The sequence below is a fragment of the Chaetodon trifascialis genome, chromosome 24 (genome assembly GCF_039877785.1).
Source record: "Chaetodon trifascialis isolate fChaTrf1 chromosome 24, fChaTrf1.hap1, whole genome shotgun sequence".
In the NCBI taxonomy this organism is placed as follows: domain Eukaryota; kingdom Metazoa; phylum Chordata; class Actinopteri; order Chaetodontiformes; family Chaetodontidae; genus Chaetodon; species Chaetodon trifascialis.
This window is the reverse complement of record NC_092079.1, coordinates 1192465-1218906: the sequence shown is the minus strand read 5'-3', so window position 1 is coordinate 1218906 and position 26442 is coordinate 1192465. Positions and strand designations below refer to the sequence as shown.

Genomic DNA, 26442 nt, shown 5'->3' with positions numbered 1-26442 from the left:
GGACATGGAATGTCACCTCACTGTGGGGGAAAGAGCCTGAGCTAGTGCGGGAGGTTGAGCGGTACCGGCTAGAGATAGTCGGGCTCACCTCCACGCACAGTCTGGGCTCGGGAACCCAACTCCTTGAGAGAGGCTGGACTCTCTTCTACTCTGGAGTTGCCCGCGGTGAGAGGCGGCGAGCTGGTGTGGGCTTGCTTATAGCCCCCCAGCTCAGCCGCCATGTGTTGGAGTTCTCCCCGCTGAGCGAGAGGGTCGCTTCCCTGCGCCTTCGGGTTGGGGATAGGTCTCTCACTATTGTTTCGGCCTACGGGCCGAACAGTAGCGTAGAGTACCCGGCCTTCTTGGAGTCCCTGGGAGGGGTACTGGAAAGTGCTCCAACCGGGGACTCCATTGTTCTGCTGGGAGACTTCAATGCTCACGTGGGCAGCGACAGTGACACCTGGAGGGGAGTGATTGGGAGGAACGGCCTCCCCGATCTGAACCCGAGTGGTGTTCTGTTATTGGATTTCTGTGCTAGTCACAGTTTGTCCATAACGAACACCATGTTCAAGCATAAGGGTGTCCATCAGTGCACGTGGCACCAGGACACCCTAGGCCGGAGGTCAATGATCGACTTTGTAGTCGTATCATCTGACCTTCGGCGGTATGTCTTGGACACTCGGGTAAAGAGAGGGGCTGAGCTGTCAACTGATCACCACCTGGTGGTGAGTTGGATTCGCTGGCAGGGGAAGAAGCGGGACAGACTTGGCAGACCCAAACGTACCGTGAGGGTCTGTTGGGAACGTCTGGCGGAACCCGCTGTCAGGGAAGTTTTCAACTCCCACCTCCGGGAGAGCTTCAACCAGATCCCGAGGGAGGTTGGAGACATTGAGTCCGAATGGACCATGTTCTCCACTTCCATTGTTGATGCAGCCGTCCATAGCTGTGGCCGTAAAGTCGGCGGTGCCTGTCGTGGCGGCAACCCCCGAACCCGGTGGTGGACACCGGAAGTAAGGGATGCCGTCAAGCTGAAGAAGGAGTCCTATCGGGCCTGGTTGGCTCATAGGACTCCTGAGGCAGCTGATGGGTACCGGCAGACCAAGCGTGCGGCAGCTCAGGCGGTTGTAGAAGCAAAAACTCGGGTCTGGGAGGAGTTCGGGGAGGCCATGGAGGAGGACTACCGGTTGGCCTCGGGGAAATTCTGGCAACCTCAGGAGGGGGAAGCAGCTTTCTGTCAACACTGTTTACAGTGGAGGTGGGGAGCTGTTGACCTCGACTGGGGATATTGTCGGGCGGTGGAAGGAATACTTCGAGGATCTCCTCAATCCCTCTGTCATGTCTTCCGTAGAGGAAGCAGAGACTGGGGACTTGGAGGTTGATTCATTCATCACCGGGGCTGAAGTCACTGAGGCAGTTCGCAAGCTCCTCGGTGGCAAAGCGCCGGGGGTGGATGAGATCCGCCCTGAGTACCTCAAGTCTCTGGATGTTGTAGGACTGTCTTGGTTGACACGCCTCTGCAGCATCGCGTGGCAGACGGGGACAGTGCCTCTGGACTGGCAGACTGGGGTGGTGGTCCCTCTTTTTAAAAAGGGGGACCGGAGGGTGTGTTCCAACTATCGGGGATCACACTCCTCAGCCTCCCTGGTAAAGTCTATTCCAGGGTACTGGAGAGGAGAATCCGGCCGATAGTTGAACCCCGGATTCAAGAGGAACAATGCGGTTTTCGTCCTGGCCGTGGAACACTGGACCAGCTCTATACCCTCCACAGGGTGCTTGAGGGTTCATGGGAGTTTGCCCAAACAGTCCACATGTGCTTCGTGGACTTGGAGAAGGCATTCGACCGTGTCCCTCGCGTCATTCTGTGGGAGGTGCTCCAGGAGTATGGGGTTGGAGGCCCTCTGTTGAGGGCTGTACAGTCCCTGTACAACCGGAGCAGGAGCTTGGTCCGCATTGCCGGCAGTAAGTCGGACCTGTTCCCAGTGCATGTTGGACTCCGGCAGGGCTGCCCTATGTCACCGGTTCTGTTCATCATTTTTATGGACAGGATTTCTAGGCGCAGCCAGGGGCCGGAGGGGGTTCAGTTCGGGGGCCGGCAGATTTCGTCTCTGCTTTTCGCGGATGATGTTGTCTTGTTGGCTTCCTCGAGCCAGGACCTTCAGCATGCGCTGGGGCGGTTCGCAGCCGAGTGTGAAGCAGCTGGGATGAGAGTTAGCACCTCCAAGTCCGAGGCCATGGTTCTCGACCGGAAAAAGGTGGCTTGCTCCCTTCAGGTTGGAGGAGAGTTCCTGCCTCAAGTGGAGGAGTTTAAGTATCTTGGGATCCTGTTCACGAGTGAGGGAAGGATGGAACGTGAGATTGACAGGCGGATCGGTGCAGCGGCTGCAGTAATGCGGTCGCTGTATCGGTCTGTCGTGGTAAAGAAGGAGCTGAGCCGAAAGGCGAAGCTCTCGATTTACCGGTCAATCTACGTTCCTACCCTCACCTATGGAGGGACCTCGTTCTTTCGGTCATGACCCAAAGTTCATGACCGAAAGAACGAGGTCCCGGATACAAGCGGCTGAAATGAGTTTCCTCTGCAGGGTGGTGGAGCGCTCCCTTAGAGATAGGGTGAGGAGCTCTGTCACCCGGGAGGAGCTCAGAGTAGAGTCGCTGCTCCTCCGCATCGAGAGGAGTCAGCTGAGGTGGCTCGGGCATCTCTATCGGATGCCCCCTGGACGCCTCCCTAGGGAGGTGTTCCAGGCATGTCCCACCGGGAGGAGGCCCCGGGGAAGACCCAGGACACGCTGGGGTGACTACGTCACTCGGCTGGCCTGGGAACGCCTCTGCTCCCCCCGCAACCCGGCCCCGGATAAGCGGAAGATAATGGATGGATGGATGGATGTTAGCATTGTGGCTAATGCTAACAGGCCAACATCACTCATTACCTCACTAACACTTACAACTCACCAGTAATAGGCTAGGCTGTGGCTCATTGTCAAGCCACTGCATAGCTGCAGCTGAAGCTACATATGTGTGTGTATGTGGGAGAGGAGTGCTGAGAGAAGTACTGAGGCTCGGAGGTTGCCACGGCAACTTGAGGTGGCCTGATCAATGATGTCACCCACTCAGACACAGGTGCAGACACATGCATTCAGAGGGAGAAAAAGTGATTTTCTGCCTCTGCACTGGTCTGACATTTGGGCTTATGCTCACCAAACGGTAGCTCCTATCAGAAAAAAACACAGACCGTCATTGTTGTCAGGACTTCCTTGTCAGGACTTCCTGAACGATTCACCCACTCAGACACAGGTGCAGACACATGCATTCAGAGGGAGAAAGAGTGATTTTCTGCCTCTGCACTGGTCTGACATTTGGGCTTATGCTCACCAAACGGTAGCTCCTATCAGAAAAAAACACAGACCGTCATTGTTGTCAGGACTTCCTGAACGATTCGGTGTTTCTGAAGTCAATATTTCACAGACACTTGAGAGTTTAAAACAGGGGTCCGTTCTGCTTCTCTCAGAAAATCTTTGTATTGGAGTTAATGAGGAGCAGAGACAGAAACGTCTGAATTTGACCTCTGCGCACCCCTCGAACAAACGCTTCTCACGCAAAGACCGAAACTCCTATTCCCGAAATTTCTTCACCACAAGGCTTTGCTGTACACGCTTTTTTCGCTTTTACAGCGAGTTAAAAACATGTTTGGTTTCTGTCTCTCCTGTTTTTGATTTGTATTGGACCTTATGGGCCAAGTCAGAGGTACTCTCCTCGCTCAGAGGCTCACAAGTCAAAAACCGTAAGTCCTATCATTTAGCCAGGCACATCATGAGAATCAGCGCAAGCGAAGCCCCGAGCCCTATTACCCTACAGCTATTTCATAGCTATTTCATAGTTGTAGGGGGCAATGGGCCTCGGGCGGTGGCCCTAATAAGGAAGGTAGAAGCTGGGCTTTGGAATGGGGCTTCAGGTTCTCAGTTACAAAGACAAAGGCAGTCATCTTTTCTAAAAGGAAACACAAAACCAAATCAGTCTTAAACTACATGGACAAGATCTAGAAACAGTAGATCGCTTTAAGTACTGAGGGATTTGGTTTGACGAGAAGATTACATGGAAAATACATATTGAGAAAATAGTTGAAACGTGTAAAAGATATGAAATATTGTTTGAGCAAACAGAGCATCTTTGAAATCATTAAATGTGGCTTTAATTGGTTCAGTTATTGATTATGGATGTTTAGTGTATGAATCAGCATCAAATACAACGCTGAGAAAACTTGGTGTCATGGTGAAATGCTGTTGGAGTGAAGAAGAGAACAGATTTCATGAAACTACTGGGCAAACCGAAGAGGACATGAGGACAATCATCCGGGTCAGAGTACGATCAAACCACGGCAAGAGAAAGCAAAAGGACAGACGAGGAGTTTTGGATGGACAATTGAGACGCGAGTTCAGGAAGTCGGGATTGCAAACAAAACTACAGGCCAGACTGTTCGTCTCTCTGTCGAGCCACCGTGGACAACGGAAGAAGAGAAAGTCGATCTGAAACTGTTAAAGGAGCAAAAAGGAAAGATTTGAAGTGCAAAACAAAGTGAACAAGTACAGAAAGAGAAACTGCTCACAGTCTGTTAAAGCAGACACAGATGCATCCAAGTCACAGAAGAAGAAGGTAGAGCAGCTTTTGTAACACCACATTCAGACACAACGTCAAGTCAAAGAATTAGTGATGACTCAGCAGTGCATGCAGGCCACTGATTGGCTGTTCTGCAGCATTGAATTGGATAGAGGAGGTCAGAGCACAGAAAGTCTTCACAGGATCAGATTCAAGCAGTGCATTAGAAAGTATTAGACACAACCATTCAAACACCAGGCTGGACATCGTACGAGAGACAAATAATCCACAGAATCAGGAGGACAGGGGCAGAAATTCAGTTCATTTGGCTTCCAGCACATGTTGGATTAGAAGGAAATGAACTGGCAGATAAATATGCTGCGAGTGCAACACAGAGGAGAGAAATAAATATGGCTGTAAAACACAGAAAGTCTGAGATTAAATGTGTAATCACATCAAACAGAAATAAGAAATGGCAGGAACGATGGCAGAGAGGGAGTAAAGGTGGACACCTCTATAGGATTCAAAGGAAAGCTGGAGACATGAGAGAAAGTCAGAGGAGCAGAAAAGAAAAAGACAGAATATCCTGGATGAGATTAAACTGGTCACACTGGCCTGAACACTACACATCATAAAGAAACATGCTACAGGGAACTGTGGACACTGTGGATGACAGGACACAGTGGAGCATGTCTTCTTACGCTGTCCAAGGTCCCGACAGCAGAGACAAACAGTCCAACCAGAACTCCAAAGGAGTCAACGAACACTGAGTGTGACTGAGCTGTTCAGGAGGGCTTCAGGAGATGTTGGGTACAGGCCTGTATTCAGGTTTTTACACAGCACAGGGTTATTATTAGGATCTGATGTTGGATTACAAGCTGTCCTGCTCCACACTGCAGTCCAGAAGGTGGCGCTAATGCACCTAACAGTTGTTTGCCAACCGCCATAAAACAAGCAGAAGAAGAAGCAGAAACATGGTGGACTCTGTGCACCTCGTTACCTCATCATAAGGTAACGAAAACACGCTGATTCTTATTTTGAGGTGATTAAACACTAATGAAAACAGAAGTATGAAGATTATTTTCCATTTCTGCCAACAGATCCTCTGAATCCTCCACACTGGACCTTTAATGCTGACTGCTCTTTCATTTTGGGCTCTGGGTGAAGTTCATACTTGTTGGCTGCTTTTCAGCTTCATGGTCCCAGTTTTTGTCATGTTTTGTTGCTTTGAAAAGAGAAACTTCAGACTGAGCTCAATGAAAGTTTGGGCCTTTTTAGCAAACAACTGACGAGCAGAGTTTATCATCTCGAGTCAGAAACCAAAAGATTCAAAGGTGAAAGATGGAAATGAAAAAGAGAAAATTCACACAGTCACTTCAAGCTGAACAGAAAACTCAGTTATTCTTCTGTCATCTTCATTTTATTGTCCTCGTTAATGGTGGAAAGTAACTGAGTACATTTACTCCATTACTTCAGCACAACTTCAGATCAGATCTTGATGTTTCCTCCAGGACACTCAAAAGGTTTCAGCTCAGTTCCTTCTCTTCGCCTCCTCTGTTTCTCTGCAGGAAGCTGCTCTTTAGCTTTTCTTGCTTGTGTAGAAAGAGGAACGATCAGCCGGCCTGTGAAGAGCCACGTTCCTCTGACGGTCTTTGAAGCTCAGTGTGATGCTGCAGCAGTCTGTGCTGCTGATGTTTTGTGTGGATTTTCATTGTGATGGTTGACTTTGAAGAGTTGCTGCTGGATGTTGATGTTTGTCTTCTTTCTGTTCATGAAGCTTGATTTAAACAGGAGTCTGTCTCTGCTGCTTTTTACTGGAACAGCTTCAAATATTCTCACAGCTTCACACCATGTTTTCATTGGTTTGAAGAAAACTGTGTTTAAAGCTCAGTCGCAGGCAGAAATGAGCACATCCAGAGTTTTTGAAGACGCTGATTGGTTTTCTCTTCAGTTTCTGAAATCCTGGATCCTGGATTCTGAATCCAGTGTGAACCATCAGAAATAAAGACAGACTTGCTGCAGCGTTAATGTCAATGATTCAAGTATCAATAAAGGTCCAATGTGTCAGAGAAGGCAGAGTCAAACCACTGCCACTGTCCTCCTGGCCTGCTGTCTGGCTCTGGCATCATGCAGAACCCTCAGTGGGGGACAGTGGGCCATCAGAGACTCCCAGTCAGGACACTCCATGCAGTCCTGGAACATGTCAGTTGCTTCTGGAGTCCATCACTTCCTCTGGTCCTGGATGGTTCAGTCCTCTTCAGGTGCTGTCTCAATGTTGGGACCATCTGTATGATGCAGTGATCTGAGAGTCCAGGACACTCACAAGGACGATGGACAGGATTTCTCTCTGCACTCCATCAGAACTGGTTCCAGGACACTGGGATCGCAATCTGAGCGTTTTCTGTCTTCAGACAGCAGAAATCCATGTTGGTGTCTGCTGAGTTTCGCGTGAATGTCGACAAAATGAGCGTCTGAAGACACATAAAGACGTCTTGACCGTCAACGTTCTCCAGGAGACGCCGTGAAGTTGAGGAAGGGATGTCCTCAGCAAATGTCTCCTGAAAGACGCCGTTCCAGGTGTCACTCACTGATGTTGTGATGTTGGATGTCATGAAATTGCTGCCACTGTAAAATAAACATTTCCAGTCGAGGTCATTCAGTTTGTGAAGGCCACAGTTTGAGTCTGAACGAGCTGCAGTGGCTTTTAGTGTTGTTCTGATGCAGTTAAAAACAGTAAATGACAAAGAATCCTTCTGACAACAGTGAGGACAGTCCGTTAGTTTGTCTCACGTCTCTCTCTCTCTCTCTCTCTCTGCTCCTTCCTGTCTGAACTTGACTTTCACTTCCTCTTTGGTGTGTCGCAGTTTGTTTTCTCCTCTGAAGCTTCAGCTGAAGGTAAAGTAACTCGTTTCAGGTGTTTTTTACTCAAGCTATCGTTAGCTTAGCTTCAGCACAAATGGCATTGATCTGCAGCTCCGTCCATCGTTTCTCCAAACTCTGAGTTTAACTGTGAACTCTGGACGAAGGAGGTGAAAGCAGCTCCATTAAAAACATCGGCCATGTTGTGTGGATGTTTATGAGTGTAAACGCTGGAATAAGAGCAGAAGCAGAGCCAGTTGATCCTCAATAATTGATGTGGAAACAGCGGGAAGGAGCATTCAGAGGCTGTGAGGAGCTGAAAGCTTTCATTTCTCAATCGATCTGATGATTTGTGTTTCCTCTCCAGATCAAAGTGTGTGTGAGCTGCTTCTTCGTTGTTTTCATGGTTCTCTTTGTGTCCTCTCACAGTTACAGATGAGTTCTAGTGTCTGGTTTCTGCTGCTTTCTTGAACTTGAACCTTCATTTTCAGGAAAACTGTGAAAACTCTTCGCTGTCTCTGTACATTTACACTCAGCCTCCTTCATTCATCTTTCTTTTAAGTCATCATTTGACTTCTTTCTTTCGACTTTCTTTCTCTTTCTCTTAGATAAGATAAGACTTTATTGATCCCACACAGGGGACACTAAGTTGTAACAGCAGCAAGCAGGAAAGCAAGTACAGTAGCATGAAAAGGTGAAAATAAAAATAAAGAAGTTTACAAGATACAGAATAGAAAAAACAAATATGACTTTGTACCTTTGTGCAGATTGTTAAAAACATAAATGCCAAAGAATCCTACTGCCATAAAAAAGTGTTGCTCGTAGTATTATTGAGAAAAACTAACTACTGACATGACGTGTTGTATTACACCTTAGGAAAATACTACTTCACTTGGGAAATACTCGGTCTATGTATTTGCACAATATAAACAGTTTATTAAAATACATTTCCCAGTTTGGATCATAAATGGTATTACTGCACAGCTGAGAGAAACATACAACTAAGAAATTTAGAAACTGCACCAGGTGAGATGGACAAATGTTAGCAGATGTTAGCATTAGAGCAGATGTTAGCATTAGAGCAGATATTAGCATTAGAGCAGATGTTAGCATTAGAGCAGATGTTAGCATTTGAGTAGATATTAGCATTAGAGCAGTTGTTAGCATTAGAGTAGATATTAGCATTAGAGTAGATATTAGCATTAGAGCAGATGTTAGCATTAGAGTACATATTAGCATTAGAGCAGATGTTAGCATTAGAGCAGATATTAGCATTAGAGCAGATGTTAGCCTTGAACAGTAGTGCAAATCAAAAACAGGTTAATGATGTAGAGTTGAGAAAGAAAGAAGCATCAACAAAGAGCGACATGACATGATGCTGGAGTTAAACAGTCTGACAGATGTTGGATGAAGGACCTGTGGCAGTTTCCTTCTTACAGACTGGATGCAACAGTCTGTTACTGAAGGAGCTGCTGAAGCCCCCCACCGTCTCATGCAGGTGGTGGGATTTGTTGTCCATGATCGATGTCAGCTTGGCTAACATCCTCCTCTCACCCACCCCCTTGTTTAGTCTTTTCCTGTCCCTCTCTGAGCTCCCACAGCCCCACAGACCACAGCACAGAAAACTGCAGATACAACCACAGAGTCATAAAATGTATTTAACAGTGTCCTACAAACCCCAAAGGACCTCAGTCTTCTGAGCAGGTGCAGGTACGCCCTGCTGTAAAGGGTGTCTGTGTTGTTTGTCCAGTCCAGTTTGTTGTTGAGGTGAACGTCCAGGTATTTGTAATCCCCCACGATCTCAGTGTCCGAGCCCTGGATGTTCACTGGTGTAGTCTGTGGTACATTCCTTCAGAAATCAATCACCATCTCCTTTGTCTTGCTGGCGTTTAGGTGCAGGTGGTTCAGTCCACACCAGTCAACAAAGTTGGTTACAACCTCCCTGTATTCCAGTTCATTCCCCTGTGATACACGTCCAACGATGGCTGTATCATTGGAGAACTTCTGGATGTGACAGCTGTTGGTGTTGTGTCTGAAGTCCGATGCGTAGAGGTTGAAGAGAAAGTGGACAGCACTGTCCCCTGTGGAGCCCCCGTGCTGCAAATTACCACATTGGACACACACTCATGAAGCCTCACATACTGTGGTCTGTTGGTGGGGTAGTTGATGGTCCATGCAGCCAGGTGGCAGTCTACACCAGCTCCTCCCAGTTTGTTCCTGAGCAGTGATGGTTGGATTGTGTTGAAAGCTCTGGAGGAGTCGTAGAACATGACCTTCATCATGCTTCCAGTGTGCTCCAGATGAGAAAGAGGTCGATGGAGCAGGTAGATGACTGCATCCTCCACACCGATGCTTGGACGGTATGCTAACTGTAGGGCTCCAGCTTGCTGCCCACCAGGTGACGGAGGTGGTTCAGTGTAATCCTCTCCAAGGTCTTCATCAGGTGGAAGGTTAAGGCCACTGCCCTGAAGTGGTTGGGCTCCTTGGGTTGCACAGTCTTTGGAAAAGGAACTACACAGGAAGTTTTCCAAAGGGCAGGAACTCTCTCCAGACTGAGGCTCGTGTTGAAGATGTGCAGGAGGACCCTGCAGAGCTGATCTCTGCAGTCCCTGAGCAGTCTGGAGCTGATGCCATCCGGGCCTGTAGCTTTCCTCACCTTCATCCTCCTGAGCTCCTTCCTCACCTGGTCGGCTGTTATGGAGAGGCTGGGGGGGACTTGGGGGTGGCTCCTGTAGAGTGACGTGAGGGGAGGTGAATGTAGTCTGTGAAGTGGAGCGGAGGAGGTTAAGAATTGTAAGGTACTTGTACTTTACTTTAGTATTTGTACTTCCTGCTACTTTCTTCTGCTCTGCACTGCATTTCTTCTAAAGCTTCAGTTACTTTGGAGATTCACATTATTTCTCAAAATATGATCAGATAATTAACGATGAAGTAAAATTACAAATGAAACTGCAGTGTAAAAATACTGTGAGATGATCCATTCTGCAGAACGAGTACTATTACTTTGTTCTTTAAGTAGGCTCCTTCTGTACTTGTACTGCAGTACAATGTTGATGTGAGTACTTCTCCCTCAGAAATATAGAAATGTGAATAAAAGGCAGAATAAAAAGCTGGAGTCGTTCAGACTTTCTGCTTCCTGTTTCCTGTCATTGATGCACATTTGAAATAAAGGTTTTCAGTCATAAAATGTGCTTTTTGTTTTTTTTCTCTGAGGATTAAAGAGAAATTGATGAGATAAAGGAGATTAAAGCTCTTTGTAAAGGACATGAGACTGTTTCTGTGTCTGACAACAGTGAGGACAGTCGGTTAGTTTGTCTCACGTCCTCATTTCCTGCCTGATTCACTCTCACTTGACAGAGGCTCAGAGTTTTCTGTCCTCAGCTCGACTCATGTCTCTCTCTCTCTCTCTCTCTCTCTCTCTCTCCCTCTCTCTCTCTCTCTCTCTGCTCCTTCCTGTCTGAACCTTACTTTCACTTCCTGCCTTCACTGTGTTTCAGTTTGTTTTCTCCTCTGAAGCTCCAGCTGAAGGTAAAGTAACTCGTGTTTTTTACTCAAGCTGTCGTTAGCTTAGCTTCAGCACAAACGGCATCGATCTGCAGCTCCGTCCATCTTTTCTCCAAACTCAAGTAGTGTAATTCAGTACAGTCTGGAAGTACTTCTGGAAGTACTTGAATATTTGTGCTATTTTCTGTTTCTCCTGTGTAAATATTTGACTTTCTCCTTCACTTATTGATGATCGAGGATCATTGAGGCGTAAAGAAACTTTCAGTCATGTTGAATTTACTGAATCTTCCACAAACTGAAGCTTCCTGTCACATTCAGTCAGTGTGTGTCAGTGGATGTCAACGCTCGTCCAGGCATCAAGTGTGTGTTCACTTCACTGCAGCTTCATGGCGCCATCTAGTGGACTGATAGAAGTACAGCAGCTCAGCCTCACACTGCTGTCTGACTGCATTCAGCTGACACTGATATGAGAGACGAGATAACAGCCAATCAGAGGAGGAGCAGCTGATATTTGGACAGGAGAAACCATGAAAGGCTGATTTTAACTGATGTGCACATGAATGATTTATGTTTCCTCTCCAGATCAAAGTGTGTGTGAGCTGACGTGAGTTCAGCAGCATGAATCGGTGTGAGGACAGAGAGGAGGGAGTCCGTCCCTCTAAAACCATTCCGTGTGGGGACGATGACGTCCAGACCGAAGCTCAGAGGTGAGACGAGGATCTCTGACTGTCCAAGACTCGTCTCCATGTCAGAGCACTCAAATCTGTCCACCATCATTATTCACACTCAAAGCTCTGTGTGTGTTGTGTTGAAGGCCAGAGCAGCAGGACCCACCAGACTCTGCTGAACCTGGACCTGGACCTGGACCCAGCTGTGTGTCCTTCAGGAGTGACCAGTCAAAGGGTGCCATCATTAACTTTAAACAGCAACATATCTCTGACAGACAGTAAGTTGTTCTCAGTGTGACACTCGTGTTGGACAACTTGACCTGAAATGTCCATATGTCCTCCTCATGTTGTCCACTGCTGATGTTTGTCCTCATTAAATCCAGTCTAACCAGTTGTCCTTCTGATGTTCATGTTGTCCTAGAATGATGATGAAGGTTAGAGCTAGATTAGTGTTCAAGGACATTTGTCCAGTCTGTCCCTAAACAGCACTGCCATGTCCACATGTGGACACTGAAAGCTGAGGATAATATGAGGCTTCAGCACAAATCCAGTGGGGACCTTCCACAGTGTCTTTACCATCAAACGCCCTCTTTGAATGTTGGACTAAATGCTTCAGCGACCATCGTCTGTAAATAACAGTCAGGATATTTGTGCTGAGTCTCGTGATGCAAACGTTAGAAAACAGACCAACAGAGTTGCTGCTGATGGACTCCACAGTTTAGTTTGTTGTCTGTCAATCACAGTAAAATCTGCTCACAAATCAGTGTGTTGATTCCTACCTTGGTCCAAGATTTGATGGACAAATGAAGTGATGATCCACAGACTGAAATCATTCAGCTTCATGTTTGATTGAACTTTGGTGTGTTGATCTTTTTCTTGTTGATAGCTGCTAGTTTCTCCAGCAGCTTCTGAGTCTGAAGAAGAAAAAGTCCATTTCCATCCCTGGTGGTCTTCCTCTGTGTCTGACAGGATCCATGGGAGACCAGCCTCTGTTGGACCTGGATCTGACTCTGGACCTGGACCCAGCTGTGTGTCCTTGAAGAGTGAGCGGTCGATGGGTCGTGTTGATAACTTTAAAGCAGATCAACTGTCTGCTGCAAAGAGGTAAACTGTTAAGTGCAACCAGTCAACGGATGGCATCATTCATTTTAACCAGCAGCATGTCTCTGACAGAGAGTAAGTTGTTCTCACTGTTAAACTCGTGTTGGACAATTTGACCTGAAATGTCCATATGTCCTCCTCATGTTGTCCACTGCTGATGTTTGTCCTCATTAAATCCAGTCTGACCAGTGGTCCTTCTAATGTTCATGTTGTCCTAGAATGATGATGAAGGTTAGAGCTAGATTAGTGTTCGAGGACATTTGTCCAGTCTGTCCCTAAACAGCACTGCCATGTCCACATGTGGACACTGAAAGCTGAGGATAATGGTGGTCTTCCTGTTTGTCTGACAGGATCTATGGGAGACAAACCTCTGCTGAATCTGAACCTGGACCTGAACCCAGCTGTGTGTCCCTCAAGAGCGACCGGTCAATGGGTCGCCTCATTAACTTCAAACAGCAACATGTCTCTGACAGACAGTAAGTTGTTCTCAATGTTAAAATCGTGTTGGACAATTTGACCTTTATTTTCAGCGTCGTTCTTCTTCTTATTCGTTTCTATCCTCACATGTGGAAGCTGCCCAGGATAACCAGTCTTCAGCTCTTGACTCCAGTTGAACATTTCCTCCACACACACGTTCTGACTGATGACTGCATGAGTATGAAACAGTGACTTGATTGAGACTAACAGATGCTAACGAAGACTAACCCTGATTCCACTGAGTTCCTCCATCAAATCAACATGTTGTGCTTTTCAGTCATGTGACAACACAAACACAAACATGTCAGTGATAACAGCTGGACTGAGATCAGCTGCTGTGAAACACAGACTGAAGCAACACAGAGGAAACACACAGTCTGTTTGTGACTGATGCTACTGATGGATTCACAAAGTCAAGAACAACACTGACGGCGGCATCATGGCGCCTCACATCAGGCTGGAGTTGTGCCTCTGTGAAGACGTCTGATGCAGAGAAGGGTGTTATGGGTAACTAAAGGCTGCAGGAGCTCAGAGAGGAGACAAAACTCAAAGATGTGTTGTGTGTCCAACAAGTGGACGAGAAGAAATACATGTTATCCAAGAATAAAAGAAAGAGCCAGAACAAGTTGTATGAGCAACAGCTGCAGCTGTTTCCTTCATGTCGTCCAGAGAAGAACGTTCCAGCTTTCACGTGAAACACAGCTGGATGTGAAATCAGCCTCAGCTTTGCTGTCATCCAGTATTCTCTGCTTCTCTCTTTGCTTTGCTCAGCTTTCACTCACTTTATTGGGACTCACTGCCAGTTTTTGCTGGACAGGTAGCATCCAGTTAGCTTGTGTGAGCTGTGTGATGCTGTCCACAGTATTATAGGGCTAATAAGAACTGGAGGGACTCAAGCAGACAAGCTGCTTGACCAACACAGTAAAGTGAAAGCTGCACAGAAATGCAGGCTGGACTGTTGATTCACAGTGGGATCAGCAGTACGAGCGACACTTTAATGTCAGTGGAAACCATCTGATTCAATGTTGGAATCAACACTTTAGCTCAAAGGACCTTCAGCTGGTGTTTGTCACTGTGTGGACGGACATGATGTGAGCTAATTCTTCATGACTCCTCCACAGAGTCCACCAGGAGAGCTCAGAGGTTCCCAGTGGTCAGTCTGCCCAGCAGCATCAGACTCACCTGGACTCCATATTTCTGGTCTGTACATGTACAACAGCTGCTTTCACATCTGTTCTGTCCACAATAATGTCCACGCTGTACTTTTTAGACCAGTGGACCGTCAGTCTGTCCAACATGGATCTGATGTTTGCTTCCGTGATTTCACTTTGTGTCATTCATATCATCTTCTGTTCCAGCTGCTGGAGGAGAACATTGTCTCTTTTGTGAGGAACGAGCTGAAGAAGATCAAGACGGTTCTGAGGTCAGATTACCCAGAATGCTTTGAGAGTCAGGGGGAGGATGAGGATGAGGATGCAGAGCAGAGGAGGAGCAGCAAAGAGGCATTTGTGAAGATCACGCTGCACTTCCTGAGGAGAATGAAGGAGGAGGAGCTGGCTGAGCGTCTGCAGAGCAGTAAGAGGATTTCTCTAAAGGTTTAACTGCTGGATCAATGAACATTCACTGATGTCCAACAGATGGACCAACATATGTTAAGACAAGGACATTAATTTCTCATCTGAACTTTACCAATCACTTATTGATTTATTTGTTGTGTCTTCATTCAGAACATTTTGCTCCAGTTTGTCGGCGTAAACTTAAATGTAACCTGAAGGAGAAGTTCCAGTGTGTGTCTGAGGGGATCGCTAAAGCAGGAAAGCGGACCCTCCTGAATCAGATCTACACAGAGCTCTTCATCACAGAGGGAGGGACAGGACAGGTCAATGATGAACATGAGGTCAGACAGATTGAAACAGCATCCAGGAAACCACACGGACCAGAAACCACAATCAGACAAGAAGACATCTTTAAAGCCTCACCTGGACGAGATGAACCAATCAGAACAGTGATGACAAAGGGAGTGGCTGGCATTGGGAAGATCTGCAGGTTTGAAGAGTTCAGGGTTTTGTTCATCCTTGACGGTCTGGATGAGTGTCGACTTCCTTTGGACTTCACCAACAACAAGATCCTGACTGATGCTACAGAGTCCACCTCAGTGGATGTGCTGCTGACAAACCTCATCAGGAGGAAACTGCTTCCCCCTGCTCGCCTCTGGATAACCACACGACCTGCAGCAGCTAATCAGATCCCTCCTGAGTGTGTTGACATGGTGACAGAGGTCAGAGGGTTCACTGATGAACAGAAGGAGGAGTACTTCAGGAAGAGGTTCAGAGATGAGGAGCAGGCCAACAGAATCATCTCCCACATCAAGACATCACGAAGCCTCCACATCATGTGCCACATCCCGGTCTTCTGCTGGATCACTGCTACAGTTCTGGAGGATGTGATGAAGACCAGAGAGGAAGGACAGCTGCCCAAGACCCTGACTGAGATGTACATCCACTTCCTGGTGGTTCAGTCCAAAGTGAAGAACATCAAGTATGATGGAGGAGCTGAGTCAGATCCTCAGTGGACTCCAGATAGCAAGGAGATGATTGAGTCTCTGGGAAAACTGGCCTTTGAGCAGCTGCAGAAAGGAAACCTGATCTTCTACCAATCAGACCTGACAGAGTGTGGCATCGATATCAGAGCAGCCTCAGTGTACTCAGGAGTGTTCACACAGATCTTCATAGAGGAGAGAGGACTGTACCAGGACAAGGTGTTCTGCTTCGTCCATCTGAGTGTTCAGGAGTTTCTGGCTGCTCTTCATGTCCATCTGACCTTCATCAAGTCTGGAGTCAATCTGCTGTCAAAGGAAAAAAGAACCTCAAAGTTATCTAAATCCAGAAGAGACGCATCTGCAGAGACACACTTCTACCAGAATGCTGTGGACAAGGCCTTAGAGAGTCCAAATGGACACCTGGACTTGTTCCTCCGATTCCTCCTGGGTCTTTCTCTGCAGACCAATAAGAGTCTCCTACGAGGCCTGCTGACACAGACAGGACGTGGCTCAGAAACCAATCAGGTAACAGTCGAGTACATCATGGAGAAGATTGAAGAGACTCCCTCTGTAGAGAAAAGCATCAATCTGTTCCACTGTCTGAATGAACTGAACGATCGTTCTCTGGTGGATCAGATCCAACAGTCTTTGAGTTCAGGAAGACTCTCCACTCCCTGCTCAGTGGTCAGCTCTGGGTTTCATCTTACTGTCATCAGAAAAAGATCTGGATGTGTTTGACCTGAAGAAATTCTCTGCTTCAGAGGAGGCTCTTCTGAGGCTGCTTCCAGTGGTCAAAGCCTCCAACAAAGCTGTGTAAGTACAGAGATAGTGAAGTTTCTTCATCAATAAATACTCTGATATCTAACTGACTGTTTGCTTCCTTCCTGTGTCTCTTCAGACTGAGTGGCTGTAACCTCTCAGAGAGAAGCTGTGAAGCTCTGTCCTCAGTCCTCAGATCCCAGTCCTCCAGTCTGAGAGAGCTGGACCTGAGTAACAATAACCTGCAGGATTCAGGAGTGAAGCTTCTTTCTGCTGGACTGGAGAGTCCACACTGTGCACTGGAAACTCTCAGGTCAGATCAAGTTACTGTTTGTTGTCAAAGTGTTGACGTCTTTCTTGAACCTCAGAAGTCCACACATTTGACACAGACATTCATTGATTGGCAGATGTTTTCTCTCAATGTTCCTTTTATTAATGAAGTCTGGTTGAGATGGAAATCCTCATTTATGTTTTGTTGTCATGTGACTTTGATTAGTGGACGTCACTTTATTCCTGATTCAGTTGTGATTAATTAACACAAAGGTGTCGCTGAGGACCTCAGGAAGTGAAGTGTTGAGTGTGAAGTCGTTGACCTGAAACACAGAAACACATGTTGAGAATTATTATGTGCTGTAACTCCTCCCACGTGATGCTGCTCAGCCTATCAGATCTCTGCATTGTGAGAGCAGTGATTGGACGGACACAGCAGGACCCTTAGATGATCTTCCATGTGTGTTGTTGTGTGTGTTTTCAGGCTGTCAGGCTGTCTGATCACAGAGGAAGGCTGTGCTTCTCTGGCCTCAGCTCTGAGATCCAACCCCTCCCATCTGAGAGAGCTGGACCTGAGCTACAATCATCCAGGAGACTCAGGAGTGAAGCTGCTGTCTGCTGGCCTGGAGGATCCTCACTGCAGACTGGACACTCTCAGGTATGAAGAGGCTGCTGCAGCCACAGTCAGTCAGTGTGAAAGAGGAGGAAGAGCTGGAAACATGTTGTCTGTCTTTTTGCTTGATGGTGGACGTGAGTGAGACATGAACAATCAGACATGTGGGAAACCTTTGTCCTTTGATTACAACATAAACACTGGTTGAACATGAAAAGGACATATTTGTGTTGGAGGTCTCAAGGAGAACATCTCCAGGAACAAACATGATGATGACCTGTTGGTCATCATTGATGCAGTTTGGACAGATCTCTGCATGGTAAAAGAACTGTCTGTCAGTTTGACAAATGTCCTTTTTGTCCTCAAAGACATAAAACAAGCTTCCAATAAGTCCAAAGCAGTAGTATTTAGTTCACATTGTTGGAACCTGACAACCACAGGACAGAGCAAGACTTTTGAGACGCTTCATTCAAGTGTTTTTCTCAAAATGTTGAACTGTTCCTTCATCAGTGGACAACAATTGGACTGAACATGGTCTTCACAGCAAACATGGCTTGTAAATATTTCCCTGTGCAGACGTCGGGCTCTATTTTCGACTCCGCCGGCACGGCGCAGTAGTATTTTCGAGCAGCGCGGGCAGGCGCACGGCACACTTGGTATTTTGGTAAACCGAGGTGTACAGAGGTGCGCCAGGATGGGCGTTGCGGCGCAGTAGGGGGGAGGTGTTGGCATAATGAGAATTTTTTGACCATTTCGGTCTGCGCCGGCGGCATAAAAGTGTGCTGAAAGCTCGCCACCTCAGACCTGGTCAACTCTGTGTGGCTCAAGTGGATTTTCGTAAACCGGCAGAGTCGTGCGCTCACGTCAGGTTTCCACAGTGTTTGACATTTCACTGCGATCAGTTATTAGCAACAGCCGTAGTTCAACGCAACGATCTGAGTCAGCGCATACAGTCAGACCTAAATTTATATATTTTGATCCGCCTCTCATGTGACCACATCGAAAGCGCGTTTGGCACGTGTAATGGTCACTCAACCTGACCGAATGTAGACAGGTGACACAGGGATTAGAACTAATCGGTTAACGTCGCTGTGCCAACCAGAAACAGCCGTGAAATCCTACAGAGCAGATATACTGCATCTATCTCAGAGCACTGAGAGACAGAGAGAGACAGACACATGGAAAAAACATGTGCTGATCGCTGTCCACTGTTACCCACGTCATTTCATTCCAAATACAAATGCTGTCATAGTAATGCTTAACGTTATCTACAAAGATGGAGTACATCATTGCTTTGAGGAGGATAAGGAGGAGGAGGAGGATTTATTATCTAAGGACCTCATATTTAGACATCAGAATCAGAATCAGAAATCCTTTATTTATCTCCGAGGGGAAATTGTTTTTGTTGCAGTGCTCCTTACAAGAATAGAATTAGAATAAAATTAGGAAAGAAAGAAAAGAGAGAGAACTATATATATATAAAGCAAATATAAAAACAAAATATTTATATTGAGAATATATATATAAACAAAATATAGAACAGAATATAAAACTATATATATACTGAGAAAAAATAAACAGTATACACAAACGGATGTCAGGAGATATGAGTGACGTCAGTCTCCTGGAAACTTGCCATGCGCCTGGCCAGTGGCGTTCTTAAAGGTGAGGCGAGGAGCTGCTGTGATTGGTGAAGATTTGACTTGGCTGTGCCAAACCCACTCCACGCCTTCTCCCCTCCCTCTTTCTGAGTTGCACCGCTGGGTGGGACTGAGATGAGAAGGAGGAGGAGATGCCTCGGCGGCACAGCGCACGAAAATACCAAAATCTGCGCAGCAACAGATTGAAATGAAATGAGCTGATGAAGGCAGATTTAATGATGAGAGAGAATCAGTGTCGCTGTCAGTGTCTGAGCAGAGCTGAAGAGGGAGAAGCAGGCCGCATCAACATGTTGTGTTTTTGTGTGTGAGAGTGATGTAACGTCCATGTTTGCATGCTGAAAGAGGAGGTGCTGCTCTGACCCCCCTCCTCCTTTCAGGGTGGAGCCTGCTGGAGTCCGATGGTTGAGACCAGGTCTGAGGAAGTGTAAGTGTGTCTTTCATTTGACTGATGACAACAAAGCAGAGCACATTCAGCCATCTTCAAACTGTGACATCACTCATTCGCATCTCTGATGTCATCATCAAACTGTCCATCAATCAACAGCTGATCGATCAATAACTGCAGTTGTTTTCTTCTTCTTCTCTCCATCAGATTCCTGTGAACTCAAACTGGACACAAACACAGTGAACAGAAAGATCAAACTGTCTGACAACAACAGGACGATGACTTATGTGGAGGAGCGTCAGTCATATCCTGATCATCCAGACAGGTTTGACCAGTGGCCTCAGCTGCTGTGTGGAACTGGTCTGACTGGTCGCTGTTACTGGGAGGTCGAGTGGAGAGGAGAGGTTTCTGTGTCAGTGAGTTACAGAAGAATCAGAAGGAAAGGAAACAGTGAAGAGTGTTTGTTAGGATGGAATGATCAGTCCTGGAGACTTAACTGCTCTGTTGATGGTTATTACTCTGTCCGTCACAATGACAGAATAACATCCATCTCTTCCTCCTCCTCCTCCTCCTCCTCCTCCTCCTCCTCCTCTGTCTCTCACAGAGTAGGAGTGTATGTGGACTGTCCTGCTGGCACTCTGTCCTTCTACAGAGTCTCCTCTGACTCACTGACCCACCTCCACACCTTCAACACCACATTCACTGAACCTCTTTATCCTGGCTTTGGGTTCAGGCCCTGGTCTTGTTCCTGGTCCTGGTCTGGTTCCTCGATGTCTCTGTGTCCTCTGTAGGAGGGACAGTCTCCTCCTGTTAGACAAACACTGCTGAACAGATCAGTTGAATCTGTGCAGGATCTCAGTCACATCAGTCTTTCAGGTTATTGGAATAAATTGATCAATGAACTTTGTTGAAAACGATTGAAAAGATTGCTCATTTACTTTGTAAACTTCTTCCACTTCCGGTCCTTTAAGGATGGAAACTGTGATCATTAAAGTGTGGAAACGCTGTTGACTTGAACCTTCAGCTGTGTGTTGATTTCAGTTGTGGATCTTGTTGCAGTCAAAGCTGAATGTTGCTGTGAGTGTTTGTTGTGTCTCTCAGATCAGGACTGGAGGTCCACCGATATGCTTTTTTCAGGGCTGATACAGATTATTAGAAATCAAGGAGACGGATAACCGTTAAAATATCAGATATCACCTTGATGGTTTCACTTCATGTTTTGTTTTCATGGTTCATTTCACTCAAAAACATCGAGCTGAAGTAAGAATCAAGTGAGCACAAACTAATTACTGATGGCTGCCCTTACAGAAAAACCACATGAATGTCACATGTGCAAATCACATGTGGTCACATGTGATTATATAGACATGTGATTTTGCACATGTGAAATTTAACATGTGAAAACATGATAAATCCACATGTGAAAAATGTGGAACACGTGATTTGCACATGTTAAACATGGGAACATGTGGTTTTGGAACATTTTTCATGGTGTAACATGTGAAACCAATGTAAATTCCTACGTGAAACCCATGTTATTACATGTGAAACTCATGTTTTTACATGTGTAACCCATATAAACTCCCATGTGAAACCAAGTGGGTTTCAAAATAGTCTTAGTACTTACATTTTCTATATAAAATTTAAACCAACAAAACACAAATTTAAACTAGGAATGCAAGCAGTCTTGGATGTGGCTGGCAGAGGTCGTCTAAGAGGACAATGAGGGTGCACGATATGATCTGTCCATCCATACAAAGGCAGACTTCAAACCAGTGTTTAATATTCAGTTTAATAATTTTACAAGAAATAAAGTAGTTAAGACAAATATAAGTGATACAAATACTGTTTATTTGCAAACATGCAATGAAAAGTGAGAACAGAACTTCCATAAAAAGGATCAAAATGCCCCTAAAAAATGTCTTCTGGGGAAAGGGTGTGTGTGTTTGTGTTGTCTCAGTCCTCTGGCTGTCCTCCAGCAGGCTCCCTGTTTTGGGATTGACAGACAAAATCAAAGATTAGGGCAGTACAAACACCAGTCTATTCTATCAAAGTAAAGGTTAATTTCTTTTCTATCTGGATTACAGGATTGGTTCTGTTATTTTCAAGTGATGACTGGTAGTAGTCAAACATATAAACAAGCACAGATCCTGTGCAGACCCACAGCAGGCCCCTTAGAAAACATCCAAAACTGGATTCTACGAATCAAAGTATCATCAACAGTATCATATACAGTATAAAAATGTTACCCTGTTTCCCTCTCAGCTCGTCTGCTGGTGTCTTTTCATGTTTGTGCCACGCAGGCTTTGGTTTCAGTGTGTCCGATGGCTCCGTGAACTTTTTTGACATGGTCTGTAAGAAATTAAATGCCACTAAATTTACTCGGGATTCACCAATTAATTCATGTTGTGTAAGATAGGTGTCAATGAGGATGCTAATGAAAATAATTGAAAAAGAGCAACATCTTTGTGTGTTAAGCTGATACAATAGCATTTTTCCCAACCCAAACAATATTCAGGCATGCTTACCAATTACTAGCTTCACTTTGCCTTTGTCAAGGCTCTGTCTTTTCTCCCCTATAATCTCCTTTTTTCCTGTGATGGAGCACGTCGCCATCTCTTCCACAGTGAAGATGGAGTCCATCACAGTCAATTCAATTCAATTCAATTCAATTTTATTTGTATAGCGCCAAATCACAACAGAAGTTGTCTCAGGACACTTTCCATATAGAGCTGGTACAGACCAAGCTCTTTTATCTACAAAGAAACCAACAATTCCCCCATGAGCAAGCACTTGGCGACAGTGGTGAGGAAAAACTTCCTTTTAACAGGCAGAAACCTCGAGCAGAACCAGATTCTGGGTGGGCGGCCATCTGCCTCGACCGGTTGTCGAGTCCTGCTTTTTGTAGCCATCACACCTTTGAGCATAATCCAAGGTGGTTCGATTCATGAAATCCATTACAGACTCGTTCTGCAAAGATGAAGAAATATTAGAATACATGCATGTACTCCCAGAATGCAAAAAAGTCCAGTTCTCAAAGGTGTGGCATTGGCATGGGTGCTGGTGAGAAAAAAAGATTTGACTGAACTTTTTTTTTAATGGGGTTCAGGTTGTGTGGCAAAGCTTATGTTTGCATCCCACATGTGCAGCTAGCTATTACTGAGTCTCTATAAGCAGTCTTAAAAATTTAGGAATTATTTGAAATCATCGTTTTGGCACAAATAGTCTATGTAGTATTACTGCGTGGTGATGAATGAGTGTGTGCTGAGAGTCTATTCAAAACAGGGCTAGAATTTATTTGTATTTTAAATATAACTAAATGTTGTTTCGAGAGCAGCAACAGTAACGTTTACCACAGCAAAGTTAAAAGTTAAAACAGCATAAGCCTCGTTGTAAACATGTAATATGTAAATATGTGGATTGAAGGGCATCGTATATTTCGCTGTGAACTCTGCTGTCGCCGGGGTCATTTCACAGTGTCGTTTTGAATCTCATTCAAAAGGAGTTCTGCTCTCTAACATTTCTGTCAAGACGGGTTTTTAGTGTCACTCATGGCCTTGTGATACTTTTTAAAGCTACAGTAGAAAGGGTCGTTCTACACAATATGTGACTGTCAAAACAGGTCCAGACAACCGCCGTACTGTTCCTCTTTGGCACTAAAGTCACCTCAGGCTCGTTGGTGTTCAGTTCTGGGGGGGAGGGAAGCTGGCAACTAGCGTGCCATCACCAAACATTGATTAGAAGAAATGAAAAGACAGCAGATTTTAAGTATAGATGATCAATTCATTGCTTACAAGAGGATTTGGGCAGGCCAAATATAATGCATGTATGGGAAACACTGCATGGTCCACAAATGAAATCACTTGACTATGCAAGTGATACCTTTGTCTCTCCTATTTGGTTGTGAAGAGGGGCTGGGTGGCGGCTAGAAGGCACCGGGTGGCTGGGGGCAGGCTAAGCTGCCTGTATAGCGTCTTTCACAGTTTTTGTGATTGTATCTGCTAGCCCTACAATTAAATCAAAGAGGGAACACTTACCTATTCAAAATCACTGATTTTGTTGTCACTTATTATAGTTGTAGCATTATTATTATAATATTGTCATGGAAACAGGTTCAAGGTTACTGCAAGGGCTCCCCTCCATACTTACCCTCTTGCAGTTGAAGGTTCAACCTTCGCAACCGCCTGATCTCCTTATCCTTGTCATTTATCCACTCCTCAAGCTAGTCAACTGGATCCATGAGATGTGGTCCAAGAGCCAGTAATGAAAGAAAGGTGAGTGGTTGCAAAGTAGTTTTAATGTTGTATACATGAATTGCAGTTATGTATTAACTTGCAAACAAGTCTAATTACACCAAAGTCAAACTCATGCAGAGGGCATTCTTCATATATTGTCTGATAATGGTCTGGATTACTAGTCTGGATTACTAGGCAGTGTATATCTAATTTTTCTAAAAACTTCCAATATGTCTGTGAAAGTTTGACCCCGTTTGACATTTAAACAAGAGACATACATTTTCTTTGTATGAGCACCTTCAATACAAAATTGTACATGTGTCTTTTTAACATCTGCAACCCAGATGGGAAGGGTCATAAAACAGATGAGGTGAGAACACCATCACTGTGGTCAGTGTAGTATAGTGGTCCTGAATCAGTATCAATGATCAGTGGTTATGTGAGATGTGTTCTCTTACCCTGGACTTGTTTGCTGGATGTTGATTGACTAAAGAAAACTGATGATGAAAATTAAAAAATGAAAGGAATCAAGTGTCAGAATACAGTGAGGTGGAAAGTCTTCAGTTCATAGTGTGGTAGCCTGAAGCCTTTGGATTTTTTATTTTGCTTATTTTTTTAGAACTTACTTCAAACATTTTAGTCACACATTTTATTCTTTTACAACTATGTGCCACTTACACACTGGGTATTGAACAAAACAAAACAATAACAAACAAACAAAAAAAAAACATACAGAAACAGAGCTTAATGGGACTTTCCACTCAGAAACATTTAGTAACAAAGGATGAAAGTAAAATAAAAGGATTCAGAGGTGTGCAAAAATATATATACAATAAATATAGCAGGCCTACTAGAATAAAAGTTAGAGTCCCCTTCAGACAGCAAAAGTGTAAGAGTCTCAATGGACTCTTCACAATGACACGAGAAAAAAAGTGACAGGTGTATCAGTTAAGTATTCCAGGGTTCACTGTATCAATATAGACAGCATAGGGCTCCATCGTTTATTAAAGTAGGCTTTTGCAGCCTTAGTGAATATGTAATTTGCTCCATCTGATACACGGCCCAGATTTTCTGAATCCAGATGTTATAAGTGGGAGGGTCCAGTTTGAGCCATTCATTCATTCATCTTCTATACCCTGACTATCCCTTCCGGGGTTGGAGGGGGGGCTGTAGCCTATCCCAGCTGTCAACAGGCGAGAGGCGGGGTACACCCTGAGCCGGTCGCCAGCCGACTGCAGGGCAACATACAACCATTCACACTCACACTCACACCTAGGGACAATTTTAAGTCACTGATTAACCTAATGAGCATGTTTTTGGTCTGTGGGAGGAAGCCGGAGTACCCGGAGAGAACCCACGCATGCATGGGAAGAACATGCAAACAGAAAGGCCCTGCCCGACCCAGGGATCGAACCGGCAACCTTCTTGCTGTGAGGCATGCGCACTACCTGCTGCCACACCGTGCTGCCCCAGTCTGAACCATTTGATGGTTATACACTTTAAGGCTGCGATAAACAACATATTTAAAAGATAGAAAAAGATTTTATTTATTTCCTGGCTCTTCCCTGCAGGTCAGCAGGTATTACCCCAAGTAGTGCCACAGTGGAATCTTGTGGTATTTCCTGCTTGAACACCTCTTTGAGAGGTGTTCAAACAGGAAATATTTTCCTCCAAAACAAGCTTAACTTAGGACACTGCCAGAATATATGGGTATGATTGGCATTCTGTGTGCCACAGTTCCTCCAGCACGAGCTGGAAAGCCCTGGACCCATCTTGGCTGTTATTTCTGTAGTTCTAAAGAATCTAGTTATTATTGTCCACTTAAATTCTCTCCATGAGTTTGAGTTTGTGGTTAAGTGAGCTTCAGTACATACTTCCTTCCATCCTCCTGTGATATCGTCTTGTTCGTCTCCATCTCCCACCGCTGTTTTATCTGGAAGGTATTGTGTGAGTTCATAGATAAAAATAAAGCCTTTGGATTTTGAAAGCTTCAGCTCTTTTGGTATTTTTAGTGAGAGCAAAACCCAGTTTGTGTCACCTCATCATTTATGTTTAGGAGGTGTGTTCCTCACAGAAAGAAACACCTGGATCCATGGAACATGGTGTGAAAGCCAGGGATCAGCCAAAGGTAAGTAGTAGTATAGCTGTAATGCCAAGTGTATTTATCATTGATGTTTTAATTCACATCAAATTAGATCACGATAACTAAATAACTAAAATCATACAAAAGATTTGTGGATCTTTTTAGATTTCACTGGTCAGTGGTTCACAGATGCTCTCTACTTCCAGAGAGTTTGAGGACTCAGTCACATGCCCTACATGAGTGTTTCACTTTTGTGTTACAGCAAAAGAAACTTTAAAGATGGAGTTACAAAGGAGGACAAGGACATCCAGCTGCTACACTCCTGAATTCTAAGTGTTTTTGATGTTCAAATAAAGTTGGGATATTTCAGACTCATGGATTCATGTTTTGAAATTGTAAATGGTAATAGATTTATAAAAAAACAAAAACAAACAAGTACATATATATGTATCATGTTAGCAGGTGAGCAGGGAGGCTCTCTCACCAGGGATGAAGAGACCAACTTGATGATTTAAATGCAGCTTGGTTCAATAATTCAGCAGCAACAAACGACTCAGTGATTTCAGCTGTGACTGAATGAAACCAGTTTCCAGTAAAGTTTGAATGAAACGGAACAAAAGTTCATCTGATTTCATGAATGTGATGAAAGAGGAAGAGACTCAGCGTGTGTTTGTGTGTTCAGGAGGCTGAAAGTGACGATGGAGCAAACAAAAAGTCAGAAT

The 26442-nt window shown here is 45.2% G+C and overlaps 1 protein-coding gene and 1 pseudogene across 1 annotated transcript in view; both read left to right on the top strand.

Annotated features, from left to right (window-relative positions):
- The window catches only part of LOC139352064 (NLR family CARD domain-containing protein 3-like), an 88973-nt gene that overhangs the window by 59297 nt on the left and 3234 nt on the right, over window positions 1-26442 (top strand). The gene's annotated exons all lie outside the window — the stretch shown is intronic.
- LOC139328028 (NLR family CARD domain-containing protein 3-like) lies at window positions 7436-20313 on the top strand (annotated as a pseudogene).